We start from the raw sequence: 27562 nt of genomic DNA on the forward strand, positions 1-27562 counted from the left end.
GCAGTTTTTGGATGAGGGATCTAAGGTGAGTCACTTTTGGATTGAAGTTGTTGCTCTTCTATAGAGAAAAGTCAAAGAGAAAGTTCCCCTTTTGGCACAAATGAGCTTCTATCCACACATTCACAACTACACCCAATCTGTCACCAGGATAAGACACCAAAGGTAATCCCCAGTCAGGTTTTCATATGAAAAAATCAATGTATTTTATTAAAAATATAATCATGTAGCTTCACACAATCGAAAATTCATACAACACAAAATTAAAACAATTAAAAACATTAAAAAAATGTTCAATATGATGAATGCTCAACAAAATAGGGAGAAACAGTAAGAAAAAAAATGTTTTCTTATCCACAGTAATAGGGAAGCTTATGATCAAGATCAGCTGTTTGTCTAATTAATTCTCTCAACATTCAGTAATTCGGAAAACAGATGTCAATACAATCTATAATCTCCCTCCTAGACTTGCGTCGACGCGTTTTGGTGGAAATCAAAAGATAAACGACCACCTTCTTCAGGACAAATATTATATTCTCCCATGGAATCAATGTACAATCTAAATCAATTAACAAAATATACACATTAAAAACATTTCCAACATTATTTCATTCTATTCACAATTAAAAAAATCGAATTTTAAACCCCACACTATTCGAACATTTAGCTATGCAGAGAAATCTTTATAAAACAGCATTGATTCCTGCCATTGAACCTAATGCATACATTAAAAAACTTATAATAACGAAGTGTTATTCTCCTGGTGATTTCACACACAACTCACTCAGCCTCATTCATTAACACTGCAGCCAAATCAGATTATACCATACAGTCATACTTCTATTGTGATGTCACAATAATCCTCATATCATCAATTTTTGTACCTTATGTATGGGACGTAGTAAAGTGGTGAATACTAAAGGGATCCTTGCCTCCTCGTATCACCTCACCAATGTCATTCAATGGAGTCACACACAGATAGATTGACCCATCAGTCTAAAGAAATTAAGACACTTTTGGTTTAGATAGTCTAGTTTTTCTAGCATTTAGACATTATAGAGCACCTAAATTTACCTGTCATCCTTTGCTCTTATGGTCACTAGGTTCAGGTATTGACGATAAAATAATCTAAAAAAGAAGAAGGTCCATTATACATATTATTATTTTACTATTCAATTGGACCCCTTCTATTAAGTCTTATAGATCTCGGATTTAATCATACACTGGATTTACCTTTAATGGTTCAATGAAGTTGACATTTCTTTTCTTTTTACAGAGACGTAGTATTGGGGAGACTCTTTTCTTACCTCAAAATATCTCAGCACGATCACGAGATTCTTTTCGTGCTGGAAAAACACGAATGTCAGTTTCAGTAAATCTATCATCAGCTTCTATAGGGCAGTCACTGCTTCACTCCTGCTCCCTAACGAAAACACTTTCCCAAACGGCCCCCTTATCACAAGTCCCTCATCTAATAGCCTAAGTACAAAACTACAAGCCCAACTCTGTAATCTTCTATCAGTGGGCGATTATATTTCCTCTAAGGCCAACTGGGCCCTAGATGGTGGCTATCTGTAATCCCCAATTTCATAATATGTTGAACTTCTAATTACAAGCTAAAAGAGACATCCTCTCAAGCACGATGATTACGGACCTACAGTCTTCGTTCTACTAACCTCCTTCAACGCGCGTGTACGTCGTGTAGCAGTCTCCGGGTCCCAGCGTCTCGACGGCTTACCCCGAACCGATCTGCCTTATATACTGCATTTCTAAGGAGCCAGCTTGGTTAACTACCCCCAGCTGTTTTCAGATTTCTCCAACGCAATGGAACGCTTCCGATGTGGCGGCCATATTGGACTGTCCTACCTATAGCCCAAGACAGGAGACATGAAAGAGCCACGCTCTTACGACTAACACGGGCCCAGCATAAAGGAGGGTATTAACTCTATTTAATTTGTACATAATAAAATATCGTGACTGGTATACAAAAGGAGCCCAAACTACGCTCTGAATCAAACGGAAACTGTGGCGGCCATCTTAGAGTTCCAGTTGGATCGCCTGAACTCGGTATCCCTCCCGAGTAGATAACCATACCGGCATCCCCACAACAAGGAAGAAAAGTTATTTTATTGATTCGACATAGCGTAATATCTTTAAACCAAATTTTTGTTCCATATTGGGGGACCTAACACAATTACGATAATTTGATCAACATGATCTCTATTGAAAACTAGCGAACTTAGTCTAGAGTGCAATCCAGCAAGTGCTGAACGTTATACGGCAATGAGCACTATTGTGGAAGTCTAGTGGAAATAAAACCTACTTTATTTACATCCTAAATGGTACCACCTATAATGCAAAAATATTTTTTGCAAAAATATTTATAGATATCCAGAACCCATGGAATCATCTCCTAAAGGTACTTCCTTCCAGCACTAAAAGAATATAAAGATATTTTGAGGGAAGAAAAGAGTCTCCCAAATACTACGCCTCTGTAAAAAGAAAAGAAATGTCAACTTCATTGAACCATTAAAGGTAAATCCAGTGTATGATTAAATCCAAGATCTATAAGACTTAATAGAAGGGGTCCAATTGAATAGTAAAATAATAATATGTATTATGGACCTTCTTCTTTTTTAGATTATTTTCTCGTCAATACCTGAACCTAGTGACCATAAGAGCACAGGATGACAGGTAAATTTAGGTGCTCTATAATGTCTAAATGCTAGAAAAACTAGACTCTATCTAAACCAATAGTGTCTTAATTTCTTTAGACTGATGGGTCACTCTATCTGTGTGTGACTCCATTGAATGACATTGGTGAGGTGATACGAGGAGGCAAGGATCCCTTGAGTATTCACCACTTTTGTCAGGTTCCTCCGTTCCGATGTCCCCGGGGTTGTGTTGATGCTCTAGGGGGGCCCACCTCTGGATGACCCCAAGTCCGGCGTGGTACACGGACTTTTGGGGTGATCGAGCGGGGGAAGGAAAGGATGGGGACGGCAGGGAGGGAGATCTGAAAAGCAAAGAACACAAGACACCTATGAGACCCTGGTCTGGGTAAACTGAAACACTTGCGTTATCTTACACATCAGCGTTTGCCAACCTAGATTGCCCCCTCACCTGTAAAGGAAAAGAAGGCACGTCAAAGACATATATGGGAGAGCATGAGGCAGGGACCAGTGGACTCAGGCAACTAGTACAAATACAAAAGGGAGAACAGGGTATAAAGCATCGCCTTAGCGCCAACACGGGGAACATGACATTTCTGCAGAACCTTATGTTACATGTACCCACTTGTGAAACCTTTTTTATGTTCTAAGCCACTGGAGTTGTCACCACCCTGTCTGGACACTCTCTCGTATGTCTGCATAGAAAAAGAAATGGAAAAGAAACTTGGATGAGAACTGGCGGTGGGGGCTTGTCTGATCGCCCGTTTCCCTATGCCAGCAATTCTCTAATCACCACCGTACTCCCCTCATTCGTTACAGCACTCTTGAGGGCACACGATTTTGGATTCGCACAATACTAGGTTCCCACAGGCTGCAGCTTGTACCCATAGGATGATAGTTCATTCGGTTCTCGCACGCTCTACAAACTGGCTTGTTCGTTTGCGAGCAATCCCTGTACGCGGACTTTGGTCAAACGTTTGTCGCAGCTCCACTGTATGAGACCAGCCGGTCTCTCCAACAGAGGGGCTATTCCAATGCAAAAGTTCCGGGAGCTTCCCCTCAACGAATAAGTATGCTTCGTCTCTCGGTTTGGCTCGAGGTAGAGCCGAAAGAATAAATCGGTCACAGACACGCCTACTTCGGTAGTTATGACTCCGGCGTTCTGCTTCCTCCTCTCTCGCTCGTGCTGGCTCCGTTTCTCGTCTCCGATTCTCCGCGCTTCCTGGTCGCTTCCGGATACAAGAATTATCGGCTCTGACGGTTTCGACCTTTCCCCTCTTACGTTCTCGACGGGCGTGACGCGAGTCACGTGCTGCGTCTCTCGCAGCGCCCGACGGGATGTGTAGTCTTTCAGGGAAACGTACTCGGCCATTAGTAAGTCCTGGCCGGCGGTGCGCTGTTCTGTGGGTTCTGACAGCACATCCCCCTTCCGAGGATCACCGACGGCCGGCAGGTTTGTCAGGGTGTAACCTATGGAAGTGAGCTACAAGTCTGGGCACGTGGACCGCCTCCGCCGGTTCCCATGAATCGTCCTCCGGCCCATACCCTTTCCAGGAGACCAAGTACTGCACCTTACCCCGTACCAGTTTGGCATCTAAGATGGCCTTGACCTCATATTCCTGGTCTTGTTGGACTAGCACCGGAGCGGGCCTCCTGTGGGGGGGCGTTTTGGCAGGTTTCAGAAGGGAAACATGAAAAACCGGATGGATGCGAATATGTGCAGGTAGACGCACCTTCACCGCCACCGGGTTTACATGCTTCATGACCTGGTAAGGTCCGATGAACCTAGGGTTGAATACGCTATGCCTTTTAAACCGGATGTTTCTGGTTGACAGCCATACCCAATCACCCTTGTTGTATACGGGACCTGGTCTCCGATGTTTGTCTGCTTGTTCTTTGTATTGGACCTTTGCTTTCAGCAAATTCGCTCTCGCCTGTGCAAGGATTTTCCGCATAAACACTAGCCTTTCGCGCAATTCGGGGCGTCGGGTTTCGGTGTTAGGCATAAGTAATGGGGTGAATCTAGGATGGAACCCATAGGTACTGAAGAATGGGGTGTGTCTGGTGGACGAGTGTGTGGCGCTATTGTAGGCGATTTCTGCAGACCACAACCACTCCACCCACGCCTCTGTGGCCTGGTTTACGTAGCACCTCAGGTATTGCTTCAAAGACTGGTTCAGCCTCTCGGTTTGGCCATCCGTTTGGGGATGGAAGCTGGTTGACAGGGAAGAGGTAACTTGGAGTTTGGAACACCATGTTCTCCAGAAGCCAGAAGTAAATTGGGCTCCCCTATCAGACACGATGACTAGTGGAAGTCCATGAAGGCGGACCACATGGGTAAGCAGGAGTACAGCCAACTGCCCCGCAGTGGGAGCTCGTCTGCAGGCTATGAAGTGGCCCATTTTCATGTAGTAGTCTATCACCACCATGATGGCTGTCATTCCTTGATCCCGGGGGAGTCCCACGATAAAATCCACGGATATTCGTTCCCAGGGTCGTTCTGGAGTGGGCATTGGTTGTAACAATCCTGGAGGGGCTCTATGATCCGATTTCATCTGAGCACACGTGGAACATTCTTGTACCCATTTCCGGATGTCTGAACGAATGGATGGCCACCAAAAGTGCCTCAACATTCTTTCCAAGGTCTTTTGTTGTCCAGTATGACCCGCACAAGGAACGGCGTGACACCACCCAAACGCAGTGGTCCTTAACGTCTTGGAGGGGACGAGTAACTGCCGTCCTTTCATGGGGAGGCCTTGATGTATCCTCCACTCTGGGTGAAAGCGTAGCCAGGTTCTCCACTTCACTGTTCTTATTCCTCGTCGAACGCTGTCTAAGAAGTCGTCTGTGGCCACGATCCCCACCACACGGCTAGGTTCTATGATCGCGGTTTCCGTACTCATCTCTTTGTGCGGAGGGGTCTCCTGTCTCGTGAGGGCGTCTGCTTTCCGGTTATTCACTCCTGGGCGAAAAGTCACGATAAAGTTGAATTCTGCGAAAAACAACGTCCATCGGAGTTGTCGCGGGGTTAGGTGTCGAGCTGCTCTTAAAAACTGGAGGTTGCGGTGATCGGTATATACTGTGATCTGATGCGAAGCCCCCATTAGCCAATGCCTCCACTCCATGAAGGCGTCTTTGATCGCCAAAAGCTCCTTTTCAGCGATAGTATAGTTTTGTTCCGCGGGGTTCAGTTTGCGGGACATGAAGGCTATGGGATGGAGGTAACCAGTTGTTTCGTGTCTCTGTGACAGCACCGCTCCCACGGCTATTTCTGAAGCGTCTGCTTCGACAAAAAAGGGCAACTCAGGTTTCGCATGGACTAGAACCGGAGCAGACGTGAAAGCTTCCTTTAAGCGATCGAATGCCTCTTGGGTTTCCGCTGTCCAGATGAACGGAACCTTCACTCGGGTCAATTTGGTGAGGGGTGCGACGGTGTTGGAGAAGTTCTGGATAAATCTCCGATAGAAATTCGCAAACCCCAGTAGACTTTGAATGTCTTTCACCGTGTGGGGACGGGGCCAGTCAACCACGGCCTTCACCTTCCTCTCAGCCATGATTTGACCCGAGGGGGTAAGCATCACCCCTAGGAACTCTACGGTGGTAACGTGAAACTCACATTTTGTGAGTTTACAGAACAACAGGTTTCGTTGTAACGCCTGCAACACCTGTCGCACATGGGAAATGTGGTCTTCTTCCGTAATGGAGTACACGAGGATGTCGTCGATATAAACGACTGCGAATACATCCAGGAATTCTCGCAACACCTCATTGAGAAAAAATTGAAAAGCGGCAGGCGCATTACAGAGCCCAAAGGGCATCACCAAGTATTCAAAGAGCCCGTACCGCGTCTTGAATGCCGTCTTCCATTCATCCCCTTCGCGCATTCGAACGAGGTGATACGCTCCTCGTAGGTCCAGTTTCGTATAAATGTTCGCAGCTCTCACCTGCTCTAGGAGTACGGGAATCAACGGCAGGGGATAGCGATTTTTTACCGTGATAGCGTTTATTGCGCGAAAGTCAATGCAGCACCTCAATTCCCCGTTGGCTTTAGGAATAAAAAACAGTGGTGAGGCTGCAGGTGACCGCGACGGACGGATAAATCCTAATCCCAGATACTTATCTAGGTACGTGCGTAGGTGCTGATTTTCTGGTATGGTTAGAGCGTAGATCCTCCCACAGGGTATCACAGCTCCAGGGATCAAATCGATGCGACAATCGAATTCTCGATGTGGAGGGAGTTCTTCCGCCTTCTTATCACTAAATACCTCCTGGAAGGAGAGATACCAGTCTGGTAACGCCACCTCTTTCTCCGCTGCAGTAGCTACCCCGTGCCGGGTGGCAAGCGCTGTCGCTGGTTGGACGGGATCCAAGTTGCAATGCATCTGGCAATATGCCGACCGAAACTGTAATGTCTTAGTAGCCCAGTGAATGATGGGTTCATGTTTTTGCAACCACGGGAGTCCCAGTATGATTCCGTATTGAGGGGCGTGGATGATATTAAACGAAGCCCTTTCCCGATGGTACCCTTCATACGTAAGTTCGTACTCTGGAGTGTGATGTTGTATGGGTCCTGACTCCAGCTCCTTGCCATCCACTGCGTAAACCTTTTCGGGGGAGGTTTTGAGGAGAAGTTGTACTCCTAGACGTGCTGCCTCCCTTTTGTCCATGAAACATCCAGTAGCACCGGAATCCACCATGGCACGGACAGGGTGTTGCACCTGGTTGATGACTATGTATAGTGTGATGAAAAAATGTTCTTTTTCCCGGAAGAGCGAATAATCCACCGAAGGGATGGTACTTGTACCTGAGAACTTCCCTTCTCTGGTTCTCAGGTGCGGCAGTTTTCCTCCCCCTTGTCGGTTGCTACCGTTGCCATCTGCCCGCCACGATTCCGGCCATATGCAGGTTTCACAGGGCATTCCCGTATGTAATGGCCTTTCTTGCCGCAATACAAACATAATCCTTGTTTGCGCCGATGTTCCCTTTCGCTCAGGGTTAAAGACGCCCTTACAGTTCCTATTTCCATAGGTTCCGGTTTGGCGAGGGTTCTCTCTGGGGGCCCTGTTCGCTCGCTCCATGGGTTTGCCTTCTCTTTCCGTGAGGGCTCACCTTTACGTTCTCTCATCCGATGGTCCAGCCTGAGTGTCAAATCGATGAGGGCAGCACACGTACTTGGTTGAGGCTGTATTTGAGCCAATACATCCTTCATTTCGTCGGTAAGGCCGTGGTAGAATATGACCGATTGTTTGGCTTCTGGCCAATCGGTTTCGGCTACCAATCGTCGGAAGTTGTTAAGGTAGCTTACCAAGTCCAACGATCCTTGTCTCAACTCCAGGAGATCCTTATCCGCAGAGAACGTTTCTGCCCTTCGATCAAAAGTTTTTTCGAATGCAGTTCTGAACGTATCCCAATCATATAGTAGAGGGTCGTCATTTCTCACGATCGGGACTGCCCACTGGGCGGCTTCTCCCCCTAGATACGATATTAGAAACGCGACTCGGGCTTGGTTAGTCGCGAACATCTTGGGCTTGCAGGTGAAATGAAGCAATACCTGGGTCATAAAAACCTGGACCTTTTTTCTATCCCCGTGGAACCTCTCTGGGGGGGCCAAGGGGACAGAGACCGGGACTTCCACCACCACGGAAGTAGGCGTGGAGGGACCCCCCACACTAAATGGGTTGCGCTGCATGTAATCTACGCGGGAATGCAATGACGCAGTTTCTTGCCTTGAAGCTGCTAGCTCCGTCTGCATCAGGGCTAGGGCTGCCATGACGTCATCTAAGGTAGTCATTGTAGCCGTCAACACAACCGGGAGGATAAGAGAATTCTTGGGCCGATAATTCTGTCAGGTTCCTCCGTTCCGATGTCCCCGGGGTTGTGTTGATGCTCTAGGGGGCCCACCTCTGGATGACCCCAAGTCCGGCTTGGTACACGGACTTTTGGGGTGATCGAGCGGGGGAAGGAAAGGATGGGGACGGCAGGGAGGGAGATCTGAAAAGCAAAGAACACAAGACACCTATGAGACCCTGGTCTGGGTAAACTGAAACACTTGCGTTATCTTACACATCAGCGTTTGCCAACCTAGATTGCCCCCTCACCTGTAAAGGAAAAGAAGGCACGTCAAAGATATATATGGGAGAGCATGAGGCAGGGACCAGTGGACTCAGGCAACTAGTACAAATACAAAAGGGAGAACAGGGTATAAAGCATCGCCTTAGCGCCAACACGGGGAACATGACATTTCTGCAAACCTTATGTTACATGTACCCACTTGTGATACCTTTTTTATGTTCTAAGCCACTGGAGTTGTCACCACCCTGTCTGGACACTCTCTCGTATGTCTGCATAGAAAAAGAAATGGAAAAGAAACTTGGATGAGAACTGGCGGTGGGGGCTTGTCTGATCGCTCGTTTCCCTATGCCAGCAATTCTCTAATCACCACCGTACTCCCCTCATTCGTTACAGCACTCTTGAGGGCACACGATTTTGGATTCGCACAATACTAGGTTCCCACAGGCTGCAGCTTGTACCCATAGGATGATAGTTCATTCGGTTCTCGCACGCTCTACAAACTGGCTTGTTCGTTTGCGAGCAATCACTGTACGTGGACTTTGGTCAAACGTTTGTCGCAGCTCCACTGTATGAGACCATCCGGTCTCTCCAACAGAGGGGCTAATCCAATGCAAAAGTTCCGGGAGCTTCCCCTCAACGAATAAGTATGCTTCGTCTCTCGGTTTGGCTCGAGGTAGAGCAGAAAGAATAAATCGGTCACAGACACGCCTACCTCGGTAGTTATGACTCCGGCGTTCCGCTTCCTCCTCTCTCGCTCGTGCTGGCTCCGTTTCTCGTCTCCGATTCTCCGCGCTTCCTGGTCGCTTCCGGATACAAGAATTATCGGCTCTGACGGTTTCGACCTTTCCCCTCTTACGTTCTCGACGGGCGTGACGCGAGTCACGTGCTGCGTCTCTCGCAGTGCCCGACGGGATGTGTAGTCTTTCAGGGAAACGTACTCGGCCATTAGTAAGTCCTGGCCGGCGGTGCGCTGTTCTGTGGGTTCTGACAACTTTACTACGTCCCATACATAAGGTACAAAAATTGATGATATGAGGATTATTGTGACATCACAATAGAAGTATGACTGTATGGTATAATCTGATTTGGCTTCAGTGTTAATGAATGAGGCTGAGTGAGTTGTGTGTGAAATCACCAGGAGAATAACACTTCGTTATTATACGTTTTTTAATGTATGCGTCAGGTTCAATGGCAGGAATCAATGCTGTTTTGTAAAGATTTCTCTGCATAGCTAAATGTTCGAATTATGTGGGGTTTAAAATTCGATTTTTTAAAATTGTGAATAGAATGAAATAATGTTGGAAATGTTTTTAATGTGTATATTTTGTTATCTGATTTAGATTGTACATTTATTCCATGGGAGAATATAATATTTGTCCTGAAGAAGGTGGTCGTTTATCTTTTGATTTCCACCGAAACGCGTCGAAGCAAGTCTAGGAGGGAGATTATAGATTCTATTGACATCTGTTTTCCGAATTACTGAATGTTGAGAGAATCAATTAGGAAAATAGCTGATCTTGATCATATGCTTCCCTATTCCTGTAGATAAGAAAACATTTTTTCTTACTGTTTCTCCCTATGTAGTGTTTTGTTGAGCATTCATCATATTGAACATTTTTTTAAGGTTTTTAATTGTTTTAATTTTGTGTTGTATGAATTTTCGATTGTGTGAAGCTACATGATTATATTTTTAATAAAATACATTGATTTTTTCATATGAAAACCTGACTGGGGATTACCTTTGGTGTCTTATCCTGGTGACAGATTGGGTGTAGTTGTGAATGTGTGGATAGAAGCTCATTTGTGCCAAAAGGGGAACTTTCTCTTTGACTTTTGTCTACTTGGTGCTCCACCCCCTTTTGTGGTACGGGGCCCCTCTCTTCTCGTTTTAACAGCTCTTCTATAGAGATCTTGCAGTTCTAAAGCAAGCAAGCTTGGTGGCGGAAGGTAATTGTCTCAATAGTTTTTACCGTAGATCCCAGAGCTTTCCTTTTCTCAAAGAGACCCTTATTGAACATTGGAACCAATGGTTTAGTCTTTTTTATTTAGCTCTTGAATGGTGCTAGATCATCAAGCATATCTGAAAGACAGTCAAAATAGAGGACTGCAGATTGGTTGAAGTCTGAGTCAGGATTGATTGGAGGAAGTTAATTCTGAGCACTGAAACTGAGATTATTGAGGTCCACGTTCTTGGTATCAGTAAACCATGCTAACTCCTTTTTGGGTTGACCCCTGGTATTGCAATGAGAGAGCAGCAAAGAGAAAGAATAAGATAATCGTCAGACCAGTCTACAGGTATTTGATCTTCTGCTAAAAGCAGGTCATCTTATCTAGTACCTTAATACATTTGCTCATATTTTAAATTTCTTTAAATAATGGCTTTGTGCACTGTTCTTTGGCTGCTCGATCTGGGCATTAGTAGGGTATGTAATAGCAGGACAGCTTCTTAAGGAAATGTAGCTCTATACTGTGGTAGACTTTGAACCCGAGAGGGTCGCACATCTAAGGAGATATTACAGTGCAGGTGTTATGTAGTAGTGTGTCGTCCGTTTCAGGCAAAATCCGACATTGTAGTTTTGAATTGTGCAATTTTTAGGTCTGGTGTTATCCAAGAACTTTTCACTGTAGTGAAATTATATGTATGTATAATATACTTATAATGGACTTTCAGCCATCCCTCTTCATCCCTTGGTCTGTTGTTGTGTTATTCACGCTTGTTTTTGGCCCACTACAGGATACATCATAGAGCAGTGGGTCAACCCACTTCAGCTATTCAGGTTTCGTGACACCCCTTCCTGAATCACCCCATCTACACACAAAATAGTTCCCTTCAGTGCCAGGAGCTACAAAGGCATTGTGTGTCTTGTGAAACTAAAAAATATGTTTGCTTTTTTCAATTTTTTTTATATTGGCGAGTGCCTGTGAGCTTCCACAACAAAAACATTCCAAAACAAGTATCGACAAAGCCAAAAGTGTGGCACACAATGCTAGACGAAATGTCTTTGAAAATGCTTTTTGGAATTTCTTTTTCGTAATGCTTGTAAAGACATATGGCCCTATGTATCAAAGGTCAGGTTGCAAAGTAGCTGCTGTTTAAAAACAGCAACTGCTGAATAACTCTACCATCATTTTGCAGTGCGTTGGATGTATAAACATGTGGTATTCACATAATCGTGCTTCATTAATATTAGTGTGGTAGAAATATTAATGGAGCAGGATTTGATTTTGTTTGTGAATCCTACCGAACGGGCTGTTACATCTGCACAGGAGACTCCCCAGAGACACTTGCATGTTTGCATGGGTCTGCATCTGTGGAGGAAGCAATGCATCTCTGGTCCTCGCTCTCAATATTAAGTGTGGCATCTTCTCTCAAGCTGCTCTATCACTGTAGGCATTTTGGGTCGGAGGGATGTTCTGCAGGCCATGTGGAGCGCTGGCATGGAAAGGCAGCAGACAGGGTGAGGGAGTATGGAATAGAGGAATGATGTACCTGGAAGACGCATTCTTCTGAGGAAGACGTGGTTAGCATTAAATCTATTCCTTCCGAGTGTTTGTTTTCTTAAGATCCTAATACAAGATCATACTAACCTATTGACCTGTGATACAATAATTTGCTGCCTGGATCCCACATACGGAGTCTTTGTCTTGAGATGGATGTGTTGCAGCCAGCTTTTTCCCTTAGTTTTAATTGCCCACTCTGAAGCCGTTTTGTCTCCAATGTTTTTTTGCCCTATGTTTCTGCAGCTGGATTCCTTATTAGCTTCTTTAGTTCTGACCATCGGTTGCTTGACTTTTTCTCCACCATGGTTCAGGGCATTTCTAGTACCTTACTTCTCAATATATATCGACACTATCCCTAGGAGCTCCTGGGGAGGGAACTAGAGGCATGGGGCGCTAGGAGCAGGTCAGCCTCTAACATATAATGTTCAACACAAAATGGGGCAGCTCCCAGAGTAGTGACCTAGGTAAGACTTAAATTGTGAGTGATGGCATCTCACCAAAAGTGAAGAACTGGTCTCACACACCACCTGGTGTCATGCTTCATCATTGAACAATCCTCGCCCTCCAGAAACTCGGTTTGGTGGAGGGTGGGCATACACCTGACAACAGGAATGCACTTCTAAAGTAAGTGGGGGGCCCGTAACAAGTGAGTGAAATTTCAGGGAGGAGAAGAGCATACACATAGGTGCACTTACGGGAGACGCACTTTGATGTAAGTTTGACTTCAGGGGTCTTCCTTTGCCCTCCTCCCATGGAGCAATTAGATCTCAACTCCAGGACTTTGAAATGAGTCCCATTTTTCTGTGGACTGTGATATAGTCACCCCACCTAGTGGCGTCTTATCACCACAAGTCTTGTAAGAACGGAGCCCTATATTTACTTTAGGTCCTGATGAATGCCACGGACCCGACCGGGCCATCTGGCAGAAACATGTCGACCGCACCTACAATGGTGAGGAGACAGTGATTTCCCCATTGCACCGTTCACTTGTTTTTTAATACCATATAGTTACCTGTCACATTAAAAGTAATTTGGTAACTCTAATGGTTTATAAATTTCACTCACTTGTTACGGGCCCCTCACTTAGTTTAGAAGTGCATCCCTGTCGTCAGGTGTGTGCCCGCCCTCCACCAAACCGAGTTTCTGGAGGGCGAGGATTGGTCAATGATGAAGCATGACACCAGATGGTGTGTGAGACCAGTCCTTCACTTTTGGTGAGATGCCATCACTCACAGTTTAAGTCTTACTTAGGTCACTACTCTGGGAGCGGCCCCATTTCACACCTTACTTATCAACCCTTGTAATTTCCATTTTCTGCAGTCATGAATCACCAAGATTGTCAAGGAGTTGATTGACCGTATAGATTTTCCTCCTAACTGCGACTCTGTTAAAGAGACACATGACACCTGTGACGCGCATATTAAGTGCAGACTGGCAAAATGGCTACTGTGAGGAGTGTTCCTTTCTCCAGACAACCAAGAAGGGAACTTTAGAGTGCTACAGGGTCTAGTCCTTGACCCAAGCGGCAAATGCAGGGTTGGAGGCCTACAAGGGACAGAGGACTTTCGTCCCTTCACCCACATTCATAGAATGCCTCGCTTTTTAGTGCCCCAGGCGGTTATTAAAATAAAATCAGCAATCTCTAAATTGCTTTTGGGGAGCATTCACCAGGCTAATGGACCTCTGTTTTCTCCCCCAAAGGCAACAGCCCAGTTTCACAAAGTAGAAGTGTTTCCTCATGGCCAGTTTCCGTTTTGTAAGTGACTCCAACCTTCTTCCATGTTGGTGTTCAGCCAGTGGTTTACAAATGCGTTTGAGATTGCAAACCATTGATGCATTGTATTGCAATTCAGAAGGAAGAGGAGCGCTCTTTCATGCCTCCTCCTTCCTTCTGAATCTCAATGTGTTACAAGGTGCACATTGCACTGGAAAGACATTTTCGACCTGGATTTTGCCTTTAGTTTTGTTTCACAAAGCCTATAAATTTGTCAATGACATGTTTTGCACCACAAACCATTTTAAAGCACCAAGTTCTTAGAGTCTAAGATAGCATTTGCACCCTGGTGATTGTGGTTCACTGATTCTATTGGATGACTAGCAATACCCGCCAGTGCACAATTTTCCTTTTCTCGTGGCATTGTATCAACTGCTCCTCCCTTATCTTGTCAAGGGAAGTCTGGTAACTTGATATAGTGTATTCTCTGGGCTAGTTCTGCCAGATATTAGTCATTTGTAGCATGTTGCAAAAAAAGAAATACAAAATCACACTCCCCTTCCTGTTGAGAAAAATTGTGCATTTAAGTTATTTACTATCTTTCTTGTTCTCAATCAACAATAATGGAGAAAATACAGTATCTACACTTCTGTTGTTAGTACGTTTTGAAATTTTTGTTACTTGGCTACGTAGAAAATAATGTAACGCTTTGGTTAACAAATTGCTTGCGGAAATGAAGAAAGGTTTACTTGTAAAGTCATCATTCTGAATCTTTGGTAATGGCTTTGAATATTAATACTCAGAAAATGGTATTTGCTTCGATATTGCCTTTGCTTCAGTATTACATTACACAATTTTACCCACACACAAGACATGTACTGTTCTCATAGCCATGTAGTAATAACAGTTTAGTGAACAGTTCATTCAGACGCCATGACTGTCAATTGATTTCAGCTATAAATTAAACTATTACTTTAGTAGAAATTAGAACACAATGATTAGGTGTTTGCAACAACAATTGGTGAGCTTTAATTTGCTCTGCCATGTATTGGAAAAAACACATCGCACCTAACATTTGTCTGTAGAGTGATGTTGTTGGAAAGCGTTGACAGGCTTACATGGTGTTGGCCTTGTCTCTGGCGAGAGGTTACAAGTAACATAATCTGTTCCTTGGTGTTTAGTACATCAAGTTTGGGTTTCCACTGGTGGCACTTCTGAGAGAGATAGTTTCTACCAGGCGTGCAACGCCCATTGGGCTCAAAGGGCTTCAGCCCCCCCATCGTGTGTGTCAGCCCGGGCTGAGACAGCTTCATGGGCGCACACACACAGCCGCACCGGAGTACTTCACAGGTCTTTCAAAGACCATTTGCATGTTAATGCGACTTTGTTGTTTCTTCAGGCCTTCCTAGAGCCCCTGCATCGCCACTCTGCCTATTGTTGGAAGAATTACCCCAAAAAACACATTAATTTAATTAAGCCTCTTGGAAATGAATGTGACATCGTCTTTCTTGTGTTTTCCCTTTTACGTGTTGGTTAGACCAGCCCCTCCCTCCTGGCCTAGCACCAAGGTAGGGAAAAACAAATGTCACCATTAATACTTCTTCAGAGTCATGGCTCTGTTATCGTCTGCTGCAGATAAGCCCTAGCCCTTCAATTTTAAACCATGCTGTTTACATTCTATACTGAGAATCAAAATGTTCTCTTAGGAGCTCCTGTTAAAATATACACTCCGCTTTTGGGAGGCAGAGAAACTAGACAGGAAGGTAGGTTAAACTAACAAAAGAAAAAAAAAGTTAATTTTGCAAATAGGTAATTTTGCTTTGTTCATGATGTGTGTAGCAGTGTTTTCTTCCTGCATTTCTAGGCCTCATTTTCCTTTAATTTAATCAGAAAAGGAGTGGAGGTTAGGGTTGCCTTCTTTTCTAGAGAAAAATACCAGCCGCCTGTTTACGTTTTAAGATTCTGCAAGGACCTAGACACAGTTCCTAACTAGAACTTTATGTGAAATCATCTATATGAGTTTGGAACTTGGCCTTTCAGTGTTTCTTTACTTTAAATATCAGCCAAGGGTCGTTAGGGCAGCTGTAGAACATATTAAACAAATTACTATTTAAAGTATGTACACATAAGTCAAAAGACTACCAGCTTCAAGTGATTTAGCGATTTTAAAATGCTGGTATATAATCGGCCAGGTGTTAACCTTAGCGGAGTTCCTCGGAAAATAATGGCCAATTAATATTTCGCTTTCTGCTTGGAGAAGGGTAGAGTGAATAATACTTCAAAAAGGGTTCCCTCTCATATCGCTTACAGTTCTGTATTACTGATAATCAGTTGAAAAACAAAGGTGGGGTAGCACTATAGAAGTATAAATACACACTTGCCAAGGAGTGTCTGTTTTGGCTTCATTACTAGCAATAAAGTGGAAAACACTGCCTCATTATAAGGGAGCAGCCCCATAAAGGCAATACGAGATCCATAAATTGGATAAAGACATGCTATTTACAAGCGCTTACAAATACTGAAAGTGGATAGGTACCCCTATATGGTGTTTGGTCAAAATATTGAGTTGTTAATATCGAGTTACAGAAATGTCGGAAAAGAAATATCGTAATTCAAATATATCATGATGCAGAAATGTCATTGTCAAGAATATCGATTTTTCAGGTGTGTAATATAGTTTTCAAGAATATCATTGTTGGTAATATTGTTTTCAATAATATAGTTGTAAAATAGATTATTTTTTAATTTTATTTATGTGTGTTTATATATCAATTTTAGGTTTTATTATTCTTTGTATAATTGTTAATATTTTTAAATATAGTTTGTAAATTTAAGTGATTTGTAATCTTTTAATTTAATGGCTAATAATTTATATTGTTGCAGCGAGTTGTTAGGTTTGTGGTGTGTAGGGTGGGTAGTTAAGTATAATTAATTAACAGTTCATTATATATTTATTATTTAATTGCTTATCAATTATGGTAATTGTGTATTATATTTTTTAAATTATATATGCTGTACGGGCTGCTGGGTTTGCAGACAAATCCATTGATCCCCTTTCTGCCTCCCTTTCTGAGGTACTACTTTTCATTCTTTCTCTTGCCCAGCAGGGCTGTTATCTGGGATCTCTTGAGGGCTAGCTTTCTGCTCATTTGTGGTTACCTGACTTACCCCTTACTCCACAAATCTCCTATTGAATATACGTTTCTGAAAGGTTTTGCTCATCTTTTTCCTCCTTCGCCATTTATCATGCCTCAGTGGTACCTTAATCTGGTCTTAACCTTCTTGATGCGTGGTCCTTTCGAGCCTCTCCATGAGTGTCCCCTCAGGCTTCTTACTATCAAAACAGCCTTCTTTGTGGCTATTACATCTGCTCGACGAGTGAGTGAGCTGCAGGACTTGTCATCCACACTGCCTTACTTCTCAATCTATTTTGACAAACTGGTGCTTCGCACAAGAGCCTCCTTTCATCCGAAAGTGGTCATTCTATTTCACATAGGTCAATCCATCCCACTGCCTACTTTTTACGCTCCTTCACATCCCTCCAAAGAAGAGGAGCAACTTCACAGTTTTAACCCAAAAAGAGCTTTATCATTATGCCTTGACCACACACGAGTTCCAGGTGGACAACCAACTCTTTGTGGGGTATGTTGGTGCCAAGAAAGGTCGGGCTGTGTACAAATTGAACATCTCCAGATGGGCCGTGCTCTGCATCAAAATTTGCTACCCATTGGCCAAGTAGTAACCACTTGAGGCTTGCAAGCTCATTTCTCCAGAGCTTAAGCTGCAACCACTGCATTAGTCTGCGGAGTTCTGGTCCAGGATATCTGCTAGGCAGCAACATGGGCTTCCTTGCTCATGTTCACCAAACATTACTGCCTGGACAGTCCGATCCATAGGGATGGGCATTTTTGCCCATTCAGTCCGGCGGGACTTCCTTGTATGAAATTGTTCTGCAGACCCACCGCTGGGGATGGTATTCCGTGGGTATCTATACTAAGGTAAGAGATCATCTTTGGCTAGAGGCCTCTATCAGATGAACAAGTTACTTACCTTCAGTAATGCCTTATGTGGTAGCACCTATATCTACCCATTCTTCCTGCTCTGCAAACGGATTTCTAGGGACACGGTTTCTCCCTTTCAGGGCCCTAGTTTTCCACACCAGTGGTCAGTGTTCGTCATGGCTCCGCTCTTCTGGCTTGGAAAGTCATGAAAAGAAACTGATATCAGTGAACCAGGGTGGTGCCTATATAGGTGCAGTGGACGTCACCTATGGGCGTGCAGGGTTTACTGCTCTTGAAAATATTCCGGATCCATTCTGATGCCTGGGAAATTCTACGGTAAGGAATCTGCGGCTAGATATAGGCCCTAATTACGATGTTGGTTGGAGTTACCTTCGACAGACACCTTTGTGGTTTGGGAAGAAGACCGACCTTAGGTCGGAGGGTCCGACCACATTATGTGGATGCGACTGCACATGGTGCGGTCGCAAACTCCCACACCCCGCAGCACAAGCTCCTATTGAGAAATGGGAGTTTGTGAACATCCCTGCACCGTGTGGTAGGCACCTCAACCCCAACCAGGGATGCCTGCCACACGGTGCAGGGATGTTCGAGGGGGCATCATAGGTGCCCCCCAAGCACAGATGCAGAGGGCCAGGGGGGAAGAGGGCCCTGCCAGGGACCCCAATGTTTTCTGACAACCTTTCCATGTCTCTTGTGTGATACTCATAAAATAACAGCAGTGTGTCACATGCATGCTTTGATTATCAACTATTCAAGCCCATCATTCTGCTGGGCCTTTTTTCCTCTGCCAAGGTTTACACACCACTGTCTTCATCACAGAAATCGGCGTAGTAGTTACTAACTATGATTTCAGGTTGACTGCCTTAAACAAATTCTCAGCAACCCCTTCAGAGTCATTGTTGGTGCTAGTGAAAGGGGTAACTCTTTCAATCTCTTCACATTCTTTTCATCTTACTTTGATAAGGGGCCCTTATGTCAAGAGTAAACAACTTCACAGCTGATCTAGCATTATGTGTTAGAGTTAAAAAAAAACACGCGGTAGCAAGAGCTTTTTCCTTTAATCTATTACAAGTCGCTTTGTTTATAACTGATAGAACCTTCTCTTTTAACTTGAACAGGATAAGCGGTGCAGGGAGGATTCCACCAGTCCTTTTTCAATGGTTCTAGTTTATAGCTTTGACCCTTACCCAATGTTTGCCATCTTTCCACTGCCTAGTAAGGATCTTAATATCACAGTTCACAGCAACCAGCGCATTCAACTTGTCCAGTATTCGTTCTGGATGTTTTCTCATCTCTAAATGTCAGGAAGGAGTCCAAGCCAAATCTTTATTTGCAGTCCTTGCGCAACCAGATTTTCAGGTTCCTTCTCTGACAACCTGAGCTCCCTTCAACCAAATTCCTCTAACTTCCTTTTAGCCATACTCTATCAAATGGCAATTTGCAAGGAAACAGCAAGGGATCATTACATTCTTATTCTAGGGTTGTAATTGCAGTTAAAAACATGGTCAGCTGTGCAGGATCTACAGTACAACTGACATCAATGGCATGTTCCAAAAAAATGAAACCATGCAGGGTTCTTCATGGCAAGTTTTGTGCAGATCTATCAAGTCAGAGTCCCAGGACTCCCAGAAGTGACCTTTTCCATTTTAACTCCCATAAGATTCTTTGTTCCTCAATACATTAGAATTGGCTGAATAGAATTACACAAAACATGGTATGTGAATATATTTTTCTAAAGGATGTACCTTTGAGTGATTTGGTGTTAGTCGGTTAGGTAGTTTTTGAGAAATTAGCATGTACAAAGTGTTGCTGTCTGGGAATGAATGTTACATTTTAGAGTATCTGGGTCATTAATTTGCAGATCCGTAGAAGAGTAATGAATCCAATTATAAAATATAAATCAACACCATTAAATTAGGGAGCTCTTTCTCCTGTCAACCATTGCAGATTTGCGAATCTAGCAGTAAATTCGCAAATCCACTGTACTTTACTTAGCTAGCTGTCACTGAACCATTTCTGTTGTGGCTGCCATTACCCAACAAAGTGCAGCGAGCATCTTGTTGAGATTACTAACAAGTAAAAGTGCATGGGGGGCAGCGTGAGTATGCCCTGAAGTCCAGTGCCATGTGGGGGTCCCAAAGCAATAAAAGAAGAATAAAATATTATCCTTTTTTGCGAGCCCTCCTGGGCTTCAGGATTCATTAATTCAGTATAAGATTCTTGAATCTTATGAAAAAATAAAAAAAGCGAAAGTATTCTTTGCACTACTGTTGCACTTTGCCAACAGCCACCTGAGGGGTTTGGTCGCATGCAGTGGGGTAGGAGCAGGGCCTGGCCACAGTCTAGGCCCTTTGGCCTATGCCTGCGCAACTGGGGTTGGCCCACTGTAGAGGGTTACATGCAGGGCCTGGCTGGAGCTTGGGCTCTGCGGCTAACCCCCAACTGCGCACAGCCTGCTCATGTTTGAAGGCCGTGCGCAGCGGAGGTTGAGTGCAGGGTCTTGCCAGGGGCCAGGCCCCATTGCCAACATCCAGCTGCACACATGTGAGGGCCATGCACAGCCCAGTTGGCTATCTACAGATTGTTGGGCTCAGGGAACTCTTGGATGTGAAACTTGATTTAAAAAAATGTAAATGCACTGGGAAAATGTACGGTCAAAGTGAAGATATGGTTACGTTTTGGTGACAACAACCCACTGGAAGTTTTTTTTAAAACTCATCAAAAAACACAGTTAAAGTGTAGGTATGGTTATGAATTGAAGCTGAAGAAAACATTCATAAGTTATGTTTAGGAGCACAATCTATAATTCGCAACAGCCAAGCAGGCCATAACTCACATATGAATTGCAGTGCTTATGACCTCACAATATTCATACAAATAACACCAAAAAGCAAAATGTAGTGAAACAACACTACATAATCACACTAATAAATTTTACTACATTCATAATCCTCTCTGTCAGAGTGGTAAGTATAATGTGATATGTACTCTTACCTGTGAGGATTTATCACATTTGTAATTACATCTGTTTTATTAAGGGTCAGGTCATGAGCATTGTATCTGGTTTGTGAGTTAAGGTTTGCATTGCTGTTGCAGAAATTATGGATTGTGTTCCTAACCACGACTTGCAAATTTCAGTGGCTATTCAGTTTTAATTCCTAACCACAACTGTACATTAACTGAAATTTCTTAAGTGAATATATATTTATCTTACATGGATATTCTGAAAGTCTGGCATGTGATTGGACCTTCTGGACCTATTTTGCACTCCAGGTTTAGCTATCTGCTACTTAAAATTGTGTGAATTTCCTATGAGTCTCACATTTCATGTGGAACTTCAGTATAAGTTCACACCTTTGGTACTTTGATCATTGACTAGTTTGGGAACATTCAAATGTATTCTTATGCATTTCCTACATTTAAAGTAAAGATGGTTTCCTTTACCTACTTCCATAGGCAAAAGGTTTCAGGAAACTAAAAAGGATCTGTCTCAACTATGGATGAAGTCCAACACATGTTTATTAGTTGGTTGAATAATTGAATAACTAGATCGAATAAAGTTGTTATGAATTGAATACTTTTAGGCAGAAGTGCAAAATCCAAGCTCAGATTGATGCGCAGACTGAGATTGTGGGAGAATCCCAGATAGGGATGAGCAGTAAGAGCATTTAATTCGAGAGTTGCTACTGTCACAGAGGATGAGATATGCCCAAGGAGTCAGGAACCTGTACATTTGAAAAGGGGGTTCTTGAAGAGACTAAATGCTGGGACACAAATGTCAGCAGTTGTTCAGAAGTGCAAGATTTTCTCTGTTGAAGTGATTCATCTTAAAGGGGCCAAAGCTTCAAGACCATTGGTAATAAATAGATGTAAAGCAAATGTAGTATTAGAGATATCGTATTGTTTATTTATATTTCAAAACATTGTTTCATAATCAAAATAGTATACATCAGTTAAGAAAATCTTAAAACAAAAATAAAACGCACATAAGACCAACAATAAATTGCATAAAATTTTAATAAAATCCATCAAGAAGGTGTAAAATCATTACCATCATCTACAACTTTATTGCGATCAATAGACCATAAAAATGCAACAACATCCCCGATATCAAAAAGTATTACTGGGCGTCCCAGCTAGCAGCCATTAATCATGGCACATATAATCGTGCGGATGACCCGGGATACGCCATGGACAGATGGCTCCTTCCGGGTGGCGCCTATAGTAGGGCATAATACTCCCGACCTAAACGATTCAAACTAACGGGCCCCACAAAACACTCAGTTCAAATTTGGCACGACGCCACTATCTCTCTTGGTTGAAAACATAAATTAACATTGGCCAACCCCCTTTGGGATTCAGAGAAACTGGGAGACCTTTTGGAAAACGAAGGGATTCGACAAATGGGATCTTATTGGGATCTCAGCTATTAAAGATATGTGGGGAAAAGAGGGGATCAAGTCCTTTAGCACGCTCCAGAGTGAATATGAATTAGCAGACACAATTTTTTTTCGTTATATTCAGGTCCTACACTCACTCCAATCTTCCTTGCCCAGGGGAGTAAAACCCCCAGAGGCATCTCCCCTGGAGGATAGAATCCTAGACGGTCACCTCCCTGAAAAAACAATATCATTAATTTACAAAAAGCTAATTAACCACATGACGAATCCTCTCCTGGTACTGCGAGATATGTGGGCACAAGATGGGCTAAGGTCGGACATTGAGGATTGGCAAGCAGCAGTGTCTTCCCCTAGAGTGGTAGCTATCCCGGCACGTTTGCGATTGGTTCAGCTTAAGATCCTTCACAGAATCTACATAACGGGACCCAGGTTAACCCCTTGCACGCTCATGACGAGCTGGACTCGTCATGGCACACAGTGCTCGTGACGAGTCCAGCTTGTCATGAAACATCGCAATGGAAATCCCTCTGGTGCGGGCACCAGAGGGATTGCCTTTTTGCTAAAAGAGCCTCGGGAGCTGGGGAAGAGCTTCCTTCTATGTGCTCAGGGGGCTATCTCAGCCACCTGAGCACGTAGAAAGACGGGAGAGGTATCGTTGGAAAGGGGAGAAACTGCTTGGGGATCGCCACAGGAGGACGCTCCCCAAGCAGGGCTCCACCCACTAGACACCAGAGAGGGGGGAACGGCCCCTTGGGCAAGGGCCTTTGCTCCCCCCAATTAATTTTGGCATAATTTAGTCTTTTTGCCCACCCTGGGGGGCAGATGGGGCAGTAGCCCCCAATATGCCCCCCGAGGGGGCAAAAAGCCCACTAGACACCAGGGACATTTTTAGAAATAAAATTAAGGGTGGGGGCTGCCCAAAACGGGCATGCCCATGCACCCATCCCTCCCGCCATCACTACAGTCTTTCTGCCGCCCCTGGGGGGGCAGATAGGGCATTGGCCCCTAATCTGCCCCTTCGGGGGGGCAGAAAGCCCACTAAACACCAGGGATTTGTTTTTGAAGTTATTTTTAGGGTGGGGGCTGCCCAAAACGGGCATGCCAATGCCCCCACCCACCTGCCACCATTACAGCCTTTCTAACCCCCTGGGGGGCAGATGGGGCATTGGCCCCTAATCTGCCCCCCCGGGTGGGCAAAAAGCCCACTAGACACCAGGGATTTTTTTAGAAAGTAAAAATAAGGGTGGGGGCTGCCCAAAACGGGCATGCCCATACCCCCACCCCTGCAATTATTACAGTCTTTCTGCCCCCCCAGGGGGCAGATTGGGCATTGGCCCCTAATCTGCCCCTTCTGGGGCGGAAAGCCCACTTGACGCCAGGGATTTTTTTCACGCAATTGTATTTAGGGTGGTGGCTGCCCGAAACGCCAATGCCCCCACCCCCTGCCACCATTACAGCCTTTCTGCCCCCCCCTGGGGGGTAGATGGGGCAGTAGCCCCCCATCTGCCCCCCCGGGGGCAGAAAGCCCTCTAAATTTCCTGGGATTTTATTGTGCACAATTGTTTTAGGGTGGGGGCTGCCCAAAATGGGCACCCCAATGCCCCCACCCGCCACCATTACAGCCTTTCTGCCGGGGGGGCAGATGGGGGCAGTAGCCCCCAATCTTCCCCCCCGGAGGGGCAGAAAGCCCACTATCCACCAGGGATTTTTTTGTGCAATTGTTTTTAGGGTGTGGGCTGCCCGAAACTGGTACGCCAATGCCACCCCCCCAAAATGACAGTCTTTCTGCCCCCCCGGGAGGCACAGGGGAGCTGTAGTCCCCAATCTGGCCCCCCGGGAGGTGCAGAAAGCCCACTAGAAACCATGGATTTTTTTGTTTTATTAGTGTAGGGGTAGGGGCTGCCCAAAATGGGCATGACAATACCACCACCCCACCCCCAGAGAAATTCCAGTGTTTCTGCCCTCCGGGAGGGCAGATGGTGGCAGTGGCTCCTGATCTGCCCCGTGGGGGGGCAGAAAGCCCACTAGGTGCCAGCTAGTACGCAGGCTTTTTTTTATGCATGGGTGTGGGGGCTGCCCAAAATGGTCATACCAATACCCCCACCCCCACAAAAAATAGCCACAGTCTTTCTGCCTCCTTTGGGGGCATATCGGGACAAACCCCCCTTCCCCGATTCCTCCCCCGGGGCGGCAGAAAGCCTGGATTTCCTAAATATGTAATACTTGTTGTACCACTTTGTTCCTCGTTGCGCCCTACACCACCGCTGTATATACCACTTCACGTGTCACTTGCGCCGTCACAATTTTCACGAGCACTTGTGCACCATATCCTATCGGTTACATTTCCATTAATGTAACGCAGTGCTTTCTGTCCATGTGATTGTACATATGCTGTTCAATATGTCCAACATATTTTAAGTGACTTCAAATACAGAAAATCCTACATATATATGTCTCCCTGTGTTTCTCCCTACGCTGATTTAATCCTTAGCAACTCAATTTTGCCTACTGTATTTGTTCCCCAAATGAAACCCACATTGAGACACTGTCGTTTGATATAATGTACTGCCCCAGTCTCGCTGTGTTTTACGGGCTACATCCTGTGGTCTGATATTGTTCACACGTGTGGGAGGCACAAGTACCCGCGACAGGCAAGGGCCCAAAACGTAGTGAGGCGACATCAAAATTGCCTATCACAAAACGACCTGGTTTTGCAAAGGGGGTACCCTGGGTTTTTGGCCCGGTGCTCGGCGGCCACCTAGGGAAACCTACCAAACACACACATTTCTGAAAACTAGACACCCGGGGGGTTCCAGGGAGGTATGGCTTGCGTGGATTCCCCAACGTTTCCTTACCCAGAATCCCCCTGCAATCCTCAATTTTAGCTGAAAAAATCACTTTTGTTACACATTTTTGTGTGGGAAAGTTGTGGCAGCATCGGACTGACACATATTTCCTACTACCCAGCGTTCCCCCGGGTCTCCCGATAAAAACGGTGCCTCATTCGTGTGGGAGGCCCAAGTACCCGTGACAGGCAAGGGTCCAAAACGTATTGAGGCGACATCAAAATTGCCTATCTCAAAACATCTTGATTCCAGGGAGGTATGGCTTGCGTGGATTCCCCAACGTTTCCTTACCCAGAATCCCCTGCAAACCTCAATTTTAGCTGAAAAAAATCAGTTTTTTCACACATTTCTGTGTGGGAAAGTTGTGGTACCCTTGCCTGTCACGGGTACTTGGACCTCCCACACGAGCGAGGCACTGATTTTATCGGGAGACCCGGGGGAACGCTGGGTAGTAGGAAATTTGTGTCAGCTCGATGATGCCACAATTTTCCCACACAAAAATGTGTGAAAAAAGGGATTTTTTTCAGCTAAAATTGAGGATTGCAGGGCATTCTGGGTAAGGGGGTGCCCAAAAAAGTGGTCCCATGTCTGGAGCCCATGGAATATCTATAGAGGAGAGATCTGTACACCACCTCGAAACGTAGATCATGATGACCCTATTTCTCCGTGATGTTCCTCTCTTATGTACAGTCTGTATGTCCATCCATTCATGCGTATTGTGAAGTGTCAATTATTCGGTCTTCTGTAATGTACCACTCACTGATTTATGTTTAATAAAAAGATTTCTTAAAAAAAAAAAAATGCAACGACAAAAAAATACAATAAGACAAATGCATGGGCTCGAGACACCTGAGTCCACAATTGCAACTACAAATTATTACTGATACCCACACCCCGATAAATAAAGTGCTGATGAATTTCATGAACTACAGTATTAAAAGTAGGACACAATAAAACCACATATAAAAAAAACTGAGTTTAAAAAGAGAGGGTGAAAGGGAGCCAGCCCAGCTAAAAATAAGGGAGGTTTTATCAGCCATGCCCTAAACAGATATTATTTGTTTAGAAGTGACCTGCGCACACACCACATGGATAGTAAAAAACGTGACACCGCAAATACAATAGGGGGTGAGGTGTTGTACTTCAGTAGCCTAAATACCTCTACACATCGTTTAGTTCTTAAATTTCTACAGAGCTGTATCACCCAACGGCGCCTGGATTTTCTATAACCAGGGCAAAAATAGTAAACATGCAACTCTGATTTCTTTGCGTGGTTGCAGGCAGTGCAACCTAAAGGAGGTGTACCTGCCCATTTATTGGTAAAGGCGCGTGATGGGAGGGCCCCATGCCTAAATCGAACATATAGTTTTCTCGCTAGCGTGGGTTGCATCTCATCCAGTGCAGGCTCTAGGCAGTACTTATCTTTTATCCTCAAACATGTGAGTGTTAGTGAACCTGTTGCTGAACAACCCTGTAATCAGGTGAGTTTGTCCTCCCGGTAGCTCTGTATCAGTTCCTTTCGGGAGACTGTAACGCAGGTGTCCTCAGGGGAGTGCCATAGACTCGCTCTGCCCATGTTCTGAAAGGTGTCCCTAACATAGGCTAGCCACAGCATTTTCCAGCACCATGCAGCGTCAGAACCTCCTTTAGCTCATCCTGGTAAGCAACCAATTCTGGGGTCACCCATAATCGACGCCAGTAAAGTAGGGGTCTGGGGGCAAGTTCATCAGCAATAGGCCTTGTCCCCAGGTCTAGGCGCAGTGGTATAAGAGAGGTGCTAGAGGGAAGTCCAAAAAGTTGTCTGGTGAATTAATTCTCTGACTTTGTGATGTTTCTCAGTAGGCTATGCCCCCACAGTTCTGCCCCATACATAGCTGAACATCTAGTTTGCATTTTATATATTTCCACTATTGGTCCAATCGGTTTAAAAGAAGAATTTCTGAATAGCTTAATTAACCCTCCTGTACTCTGCACTAGCTTCAGGCTAGTTTTATTAATTTGAGCCCCCAATCCATTTTTTCAGTTAGTGTGACCCCCAGATATTTAAAGACAGAAACCCTCTCCAAAGGAGTGTCATATAGGCTGGGTTTGGGGCGGGTAGTGCTGGTTGGATTGAAGACCATATACTTTTTCTTCAAACAGCTGATCTCAAGTCCCCAACTATCACAGAAGGCCTTGAAGTTGTCGAAAATCCTCTGTATGCTCATTGGTAACTTTGAGAGCAACGCGGTATCATCAGCAAACATCATTGCTGGTATTTTCCTACTTGCTATCTTGGGTGCATTGTTGTCCTTCCCCGCATTCAGTACATCTATGAGTGCGTTTATAAAGAGGCAGA

At 44.7% G+C, this 27562-nt stretch overlaps 1 protein-coding gene and 1 long non-coding RNA gene across 2 annotated transcripts in view; one reads left to right on the forward strand and one right to left on the reverse strand.

The window, feature by feature from the left end:
• Positions 1-27562, forward strand: part of VPS9D1 (VPS9 domain containing 1) — a 436405-nt gene that overhangs the window by 2740 nt on the left and 406103 nt on the right. The gene's annotated exons all lie outside the window — the stretch shown is intronic.
• LOC146776394 (uncharacterized) lies at positions 453-1807 on the reverse strand. The gene is made up of 3 exons (XR_014972416.1): positions 1674-1807; positions 882-993; positions 453-556 (listed from the first exon to the last, which is right to left on the reverse strand). It is a non-coding gene; the product is annotated as an uncharacterized LOC146776394 (long non-coding RNA).

This window comes from Triturus cristatus, chromosome 12, assembly GCF_964204655.1.
Source record: "Triturus cristatus chromosome 12, aTriCri1.1, whole genome shotgun sequence".
NCBI classification, from domain to species: domain Eukaryota; kingdom Metazoa; phylum Chordata; class Amphibia; order Caudata; family Salamandridae; genus Triturus; species Triturus cristatus.